This window comes from Rhinolophus sinicus, linkage group LG16 (genome assembly GCF_036562045.2).
Source record: "Rhinolophus sinicus isolate RSC01 linkage group LG16, ASM3656204v1, whole genome shotgun sequence".
Taxonomy (NCBI): Eukaryota; Metazoa; Chordata; class Mammalia; order Chiroptera; family Rhinolophidae; genus Rhinolophus; species Rhinolophus sinicus.
In genome coordinates, this window is record NC_133765.1 from 4131461 (window position 1) to 4139212 (window position 7752).

Here is a 7752-nt window from a genome sequence, read left to right on the forward strand (position 1 = left end):
TGTCTTGATAGCAGACTCTTGCCTTTGATGACTTGTTTGAAGCCAGTTGCCATGTTGTGAGCTACCCTCTGGACAGGACTATGTGACCTAGATCTGAGGTTGACTTCCAGCCAGTAAGGAACTAAGGCGCTTGGTAAAATAGCTCACAGAAAACTGAATTCTGTGATCTGTCTATCATCTGTCTGTCTGTCTGTCTGTCTGTCTGTCTGTCTATCTAGATGCCTGTTTCTATCTATAAGATAGATAGATAGATAGATAGATAGATGATAGATAGATAGATAGATAGATAGATAGATAAAATTAAGCCATAAGAAAGAAGGAAATCTTGCCATTTGTAACAACATGGGTGGAACTTGAGGGCATTATGCTAAGTGAAATATGTCAGAGAGAAAAAGATATTTCTTATAGGTGAAATCTAAAAAAACTGGAATTGTGGTTGCCAGGGGGACCTGGAGGTTGGGGAAATGGAGAGACGTGGGTCAAAGGGTGCAAAGTTTTACTTATAAGATGAATAATATCTGGGGAGCTAATACAAAGCATGGTGATTTTAGCTAATAATACTGTACTATATACTTGAAAGTTGCTAAGAGAATAAATCTCAAATTTCTCTCCACAGAAGGGAAGAAATTTCACTTCCACTTTCCTTGTGTGACTCATGGTACAAATGAGTAATACTCTTAAATGTGAATAGTATTATTCACTTCAAAGGGCATGCACATACTTTTTTTTTTTTTTCATTTGAACACCGAAACAATCTCATAGTAGACAGACAAGGAATTATATATTTCTATTTTACATATGATGAAAGTGACACTCAAAACAGATTATGTGACATGCCTTAGCCACAAAACCATTCGAGACAGCTTCTTTAATCTCCCGTCAGTTGAGTGCTCTCTTTTCAATTACCCATTCTAGCTTTCTAGTCTGGTGGGAATGATTCCTTCCAAGAGAAGCTGACCTTGGTCCCGCAATGAAAGCTGGCCTTTCATTCATCTGGCCTCAGCCACAGGACACTTTGCATCCTGAAATTCTGAGGTCATGCCCAGCCTGCTGTGGAGATGTTGTCTCCATATCTATAGTGTCATATCTCCTCGTTTGCCTTGGTTTTGTCTGCTATCTCAGGGTAATTATTAAATTGTGCAAAATTTTACTTCTAAATGTTTGATGGATGTGTTCATGAAAACATTATCATGTTTAATGAGCATCAGTAAAAATTCCTCAAGCGCTGCACCTGACTTCAGTCTGTGATAGTACAAAATCTATTACTTTCCTTTGGAGCAAAATTGATATGAATTTAATTTTTGCATTCCCGTCTGTGCCTCAAACACAGGGAAGCTTCTGACCCTCTTCCTGATGCTTTCCATACCCAGGATCCAGGCTTGCCCTTCATTCTGCAGACCAAAAGCTTCTGCCCCAGGGTCAGAGCATCAGCCCTGTCTCTAGGGCCATCAACACCAACTTCCCAGATTCTGCCTTGCTAAATGCCTGTTTCTATGAAGCCAGCCTCCATGCCCTGCCTTAGGGAACACTTCTATCTATGGTTTGCTTCAAGTTGACTGCACAGTTTAGGTGTAAACAAGCTGTATGACCTTTGACAGTCAATCCATCTCTCTGAGGTTCAATTGCTGGGTTGATAAAATATAGATAACAGATATCAAATTCATGGGTTGCTATGAAGGGAAAATAGGCATTTAATATGACAAAGCATCACTCAAAAAGTGTTGACTTGTATTGATTTATTTTGTCTTCAATGTATTCAAGTCCTCCTCTTATCTGGAAGCCCATCATTGCCCCTCAATTCAATCCTGTCATGTTGTCACTCATGCTTCAGACTAATACTCCTTTGTTCAGTAGAAGGGTACTTAGAGTGATTTTTCCATCTCATGATTGTTTTTGTGTTAGTCATTTATTAATTCTGCAGGATTTAATGAACAATTGCTATGTGCGAGCCGCTCATTTTTTCAGCTTTCTCTCTTTCATTCATTTGGTCCTCTGGTATCTATCTATCTATCTATATATATATATATATATATATATATATATATCTATCTATCTATCTATCTATCTATCTATATGAGCATTAGCAGATATCTGTCATTGGCTGTGGAATGGGGTTCACACAGACTGAAACTCACAGTTGGTTTGTGAGTGATGTTCCTACCCACTAGGCCCAGTCTGTTTCCAGCCTCTACACACAGTCTTCTCCTCACAGTGAGTCTACTTGGTTTTGTCTGCAGAAAATATTAGCCCCACCACCAGAATCCTGATGGTAGTACTTTACCAGCTATAGCCACACACACACACAAGGGCTGGTATTAAGGACACCTTACTACTTGTCCCACCCTTGCCCAGTGACTAGAATCTGATAATGTAGTTCCTGAGCCCAAACCTACTGTGGGCCCCAACACTTATGACCACCTTGCTGCCTTAGTGAACACTCTAATATCTCAAAGCTCTCCTGAGTCCCAAGTTCTGCCTTGTTATTTCCTGCCCTTCCTGAGAACTAGCCCTTAATCCCATGCTGGTGGCTGGTGCCCTGTTCCATGAGGAGAGATTTTCATGAGGGCAACTGACTGTGTTTCTAAATCTCACTCCCTCTGTTTCTAGAGCACCCTTTGCTACTTTACCTTGGACCTCACCATCCTTGACTCCTTACCTGGCCCACCGTTTCCATGTACATTTAGACTAGCTTCTTGGCCAGCCAGCTAGAGTTCTCTACCTGTATCAACAATCAATTACCCTCAGTTTTGGTCCCACCTCAGTGGAAGCGTCTAGGTGTCATGTCTTACAAGATCTAAGTGACTAGTTGTAATAAATCCTGAAATAAGACCTTACAAATGAGATAACCAATACTTACCTGGCAGGGGAGATACCATGATCACGAAGGTGGTTTTCCCAGGGCGAGGCTTATCCATTGCACTCCGTATGTGCTGACCCCTGCGATTTCCCCAAATGTGGGAAACTCGACTGGATAATTTGTGGTAGTGGGGGACTGCGTTTGTGCTCTCCTCTAAAAAAAAAAAAAAATGATTTAACCAGAGTCTACCTTATTTCTTATTTACTTTGTATTGAATAGTTTCTGGGTTTCCTGCTTACTCACTCATGACCCCAGGTGCTCTGACATGCCCTAGCTCTGCCTTGACCTTTAGGACATACTGCTCTTTCCTTCAGTGATGAGTGAGAAAGGGAGGGCTTGGTTACATTGGACTTATGACCTTACATTCTCTCTCTCCATTATAGACCTTTAAAGCCACACTTCTAATTTCAGAGAGGTTATTAGGGTCATTGCTTATCCCCATAGGAAAACCAGCCATGGGAAGTAAATACTGGACATCGGGCTTGGTTGAGTGACAAAAGACAATGTAAGAGTCAGTGTTCGACACAACTGAAATGACACCACTGAGAGCAGGCCCATGCAGCTAGTGTATTCTTCCAAAACATCACAAATTATCTATCAAAGGAAGAAAGACTTGGCAGAATTAATTAGTACCTGGAAAACAATTTCACACTAGAATAAACAGAGGACACATGAAGTAATAAATGTGCTGCAGAGTCCAGAGCTCAACTTGAGTCATGATATTACCAAAAAAAAATCAATTATTTTCAGCAATGACTGTAAATCATATTGTTTAACAAAATAAGACACAGAAATTTGGGGTAGAAAGTAGTTGTCTGATGGACTCCATCCTGAGATGATAAATGCCTAATGTCAAGTCACAGGCTTCTGACACCAGGTGACTTGATTAGGTGTCAATGAGCAGAAGGAAGAGGAAGAACATAGAGAAAATATTAGAAGAAGGAAAAATACATCAGCTACTAGGGATGGTTGTAAAATTGATAAACACCTAAAAGAACTGACTGAGAGAGAAAGAAGAGAAAACATAAATCACCAACATCGGGAATAAGAGCGGGACTGGTCTAGATTGTGTTATCTTTTTTTAAGGTGTTGAGTTTTGTTGTTATGGCAGTTAAATTACAAATCTTTTTGGTTCTATCAGGCCTGGTTTTATTTCTTGTCATGACATATCTATTTTTGCTTTCTGTTCATAATTCATTCCAAGGTGAAGCTCTCCTGTGGGATATGGTTCTCATTTCTAAGATGTGGCTTTCCTGGGTCTGATTGAACAGGCTGAGGGGCTCTCAGTTTCACTGGGTGGAATTCCAACAGCTCCCAGTGCTGTTCATTCTCTTATGTATCTGTTCGGCTCTGAGCCCACTGAGGCCATTTCCACTAGGTGTGTGGAGCATGAACTTGCACACAGTCAGCCAGCCTGAGGACAAAGACCAAGGATGTGGGAGAATCCCATGCAGACTTCTGATTCTCTGCCCGCTGTGAGCCCCACATATGTGCCATGTCTGCGGCCAGACTCCAGTCTGAGTTCAGCCCCCTATCACTCCACCCCCTTCACTATACAGATATCTGCCACTGGGCAGAAAAATCTTGGTGACTAGAGGTTGCTCGTGCGCGTCCCTTCCCTTTGTCTACAGTTCTATACCACCTGTTGATTAATGCCAGAAAATAGCTACCTCATTTCTTTTGCCTATTTTTATAGTTTTTGACAGCAAGAAGGTAACTCTACTACCAGTGACTGTGCATGGTTGAAAGCAAAAGGCTATGTGTATATGCAGACATGTTGAGAGGTAGATAAGCAGTCCTTGCAGCTCAAAATAAGAGGGTGTGTCAAGGGGGCAAGATACCTTGTTTTAATGGAAGACATGGCTAAAGAGGCATGATCCCCGATTCTCCCTGCGTGATGTGTGACAGCATGGGTCAGAATTGGGGTGGCACACTGTGATTCCCCTCCAGAGACCTTGCAGTGGGGAAGGGAGATGAGGCACAGGGGAGCACCAGGTGCACCATCTTTCCTCACCTCTGGCTCTCCCTACACCTTGGTCCTTCCCCTATACACCTAATTTTGCAATCAGACAAACCTCAGACTCTCTCCTACGGTATGTAGCTCCTTACATATTTTGAAACAACTTACCCATCCTAGACTCCCTGAGAAGCAGAGCATTTTGTGGATAGAAGAAACTGAAGTTCATGTAAAGTGAGTGAAAGTTGTAGAACAAACATTGGAGGCAGAGCAGACCCAAAGCCTCTTAGACATTGATGTTTAGCTGCTGACAATGCTGTCAGGAAGAGACAGGGCCTCTCTAAAACCAAACCTCCATCCTTCTGCTGAATCTTGACTCAGATGGGCCTGTTAGGTGTTTATTCAGCTGTTGGCATGACATATTCCTCTGGAAACAGATTCATTCATTTCTAAATATAAGTCTCGGGCTATTTGTCAGGCCTGGAGCTTTCCTTCTTTGGAGACTGCCACATCTGCCTCTTCTAGCTGGACTATAAACTAATGACAGCGGGAGAGGCTATTTATGATTTTAGTGGGATCCTCACATTCAGGTATTAAAGTCCTCTAATTTATTGCTGCTTTAGGATAAAATACTAAAGGAATTGTTACCTCCTGCAACCAACTGGTTCTGTGAAGCTTTTATGTAATCCACAGAAAGACGCTCAGATAAACTATCTACCTGGCGCTTCCCTTCCCCAGCTACATCCCGAGGGAGATGGCCCCCTGCCCAGGCTGGACCCTGGCCCAGCTTCCTCTCTGTGTGCGATTTGCCTCTCATCACCTTCTTAGTACAAACCCCACACGTGTGGGTATTCTGATTTTTTACGGTATAGCTGCTGTGAGGTCACAGAGTGGTTGGGAGGCCCCAGTCCTGCAGATGGCCTGACCTTTCCCTTCACCACCACCAAGAGGAATGTGGTCCTGCTGCAACCAGCTAACATATCTCTCTGCCAGTGTACCTGCTGGGAGCCTACCTCCCAGCCAGTCACAGGATAAGAAGAAACTTCTGTAACATCTACAAAGTTGAATTAACGATTCCTGTATGCCCAAGGGACCAGATCCCAAAATGAGAAATGCCTGTGGTTCCCCCAGGCCTAGGTGTTTGTGGAACTGGGCCTCAGGCTAGGCCACTCACATGTCAGGAGAGTCAACCCAGAGAGACTGGCTGTGGGGCCAGTGTGCCGAAGTAGCGGCCTGAGACACACTCTGACACTAGCTTTGCCACGTACTAGACATAACCGTCTCCCTTCCCCACTGCAGATCACTTAGTCCCTCTGACCCTCAGATTCCTCACTGGGGACCCTGACTCAGTATCACTTATAATGAGCTATGTAAATATCACCTCAGTGTTGCTCAGACATCCCCCTCTAGGGGACAAATGAGGTCACATGCAGATATCTAGACATTCCCTGACTCAGCAGCCCTACCTGCTGTGATACTTCAGCCTTAGAGGGACAATCCCTGCACCCCCATGACCTGCCAGCTCTTCCATGCTGTCCTGGGGGTCTCAGTGCCCTGGCATCAATTCGGCTGAGATGAGTACACAGCTGAGCAATAATGTGTGGGAATTTCCTGCTACTGCTGCAGCTCAGGATGGCAGCTCACTGTGCAAAGTCATCTGTGGACTCGTCTTGTTTAATCCCCACAGTGTTCCTTCCTGCCATCGTTATGTCCATTCTTTTTACAATGCACTGCAGATATTTATTACATTTTTATTACAAAGCCAAGACCCAAAAAGTTCAAAGCAAGTATTTAATGCCATGTTAAACCCATTTTTATAGACACACAAAACTGAGGCTTTTCAAAATGAAGTGATATCCCTAAGGTCTCACAGGCAGTAGGTGACGAAAACAGATTTGCACCTGGGCAGTGTGGCTCCAGGGCCTTAGGCCTTTCCTGCTCTGCTGTGTATAATCTGCCCTTAGGTTTGGCTATTCTCAGAGCCCACAGGCCCTGCCCCCAGAGCCTCCCTCTGGCAGCCAAGTTACCTTTACACTCTGCTCTTTATGGCAGAAATTGGCTTCACCTCACACTTGTAAGTGCTGTGAGCATATTTAGATCCCTCAGATTCATGCCCCAAACCATCAGGAAGCGTGCATCCCAGGCCCTGTTTCTGACCCTGTAATTAGCTCTTTGCAAGGATCTATTCCATACAAAGGTTACCTCCTCTCTCTCACAGAGTGAGGCCCACCTGCAGCTCAACAGGACCGTAGGGTCAGAACCCAATGAATGACAAAGATCCCTCTTTGACCAAACTTGGTCAGGTTCCTCTGAGTCCTCTTTTCCACTAGGTCTTGACATTGGTCTTTGGAGCCCAGTTTTAGCAAAGAATCCATCTAAGTCATTTTAGCAAGAATTCCCTACCCTTGTCACCTGATTAAGTTCCATACCCCCACCTTTGATGTCTAAGTCCTTGGCCTGCCTTTGGCAAGCATCCTATTAGGACAGTTTAGCAAGAGTCACCCTACCTTTGATATCTGCTCAGGTTCCTTATAGTAATTTTCTATCCACTGACCCCCTCACTCTTTTCCTTGGCTAGAAATCCCCCGCTGTCTTTACGGTATTCAGAGTTGAGCTCAATTCTGTACTGAAGTCTCGCTTCCCTACTGCAGTAGTACACATAAAGTCTTGCCATTTTTAACACGTGTTCGGGCAAACTTCTTCTTTTACATAGACCAGTGTGGAGATGCAGGACTCTTTTCTCACAACTTCCTTTTCTAGATTAAAACAAAACGCAACAAAACAAAGCAAAAAAAAAAAATATATATATATATCCCAACCACTTACTGAAGTACATACGTAAGGGTGTACATATATACGTAAAACAATATATTTTCGTGAGTTGAATACAACTGCTCATCCAGGTCAGGAAACAGAATGAGGCCAGCACCCTCCACTC

At 43.5% G+C, this 7752-nt stretch overlaps 1 non-coding gene across 1 annotated transcript; it reads left to right on the forward strand.

Annotated features, from left to right (window-relative positions):
- The first annotated feature begins 2849 nt into the window (after nucleotides 1–2849).
- On the forward strand, nucleotides 2850–3013 carry LOC141569288 (U1 spliceosomal RNA). The gene has a single exon (XR_012492795.1). It is a non-coding gene; the product is annotated as a U1 spliceosomal RNA (small nuclear RNA).
- The last annotated feature ends 4739 nt before the right edge of the window (nucleotides 3014–7752 follow it).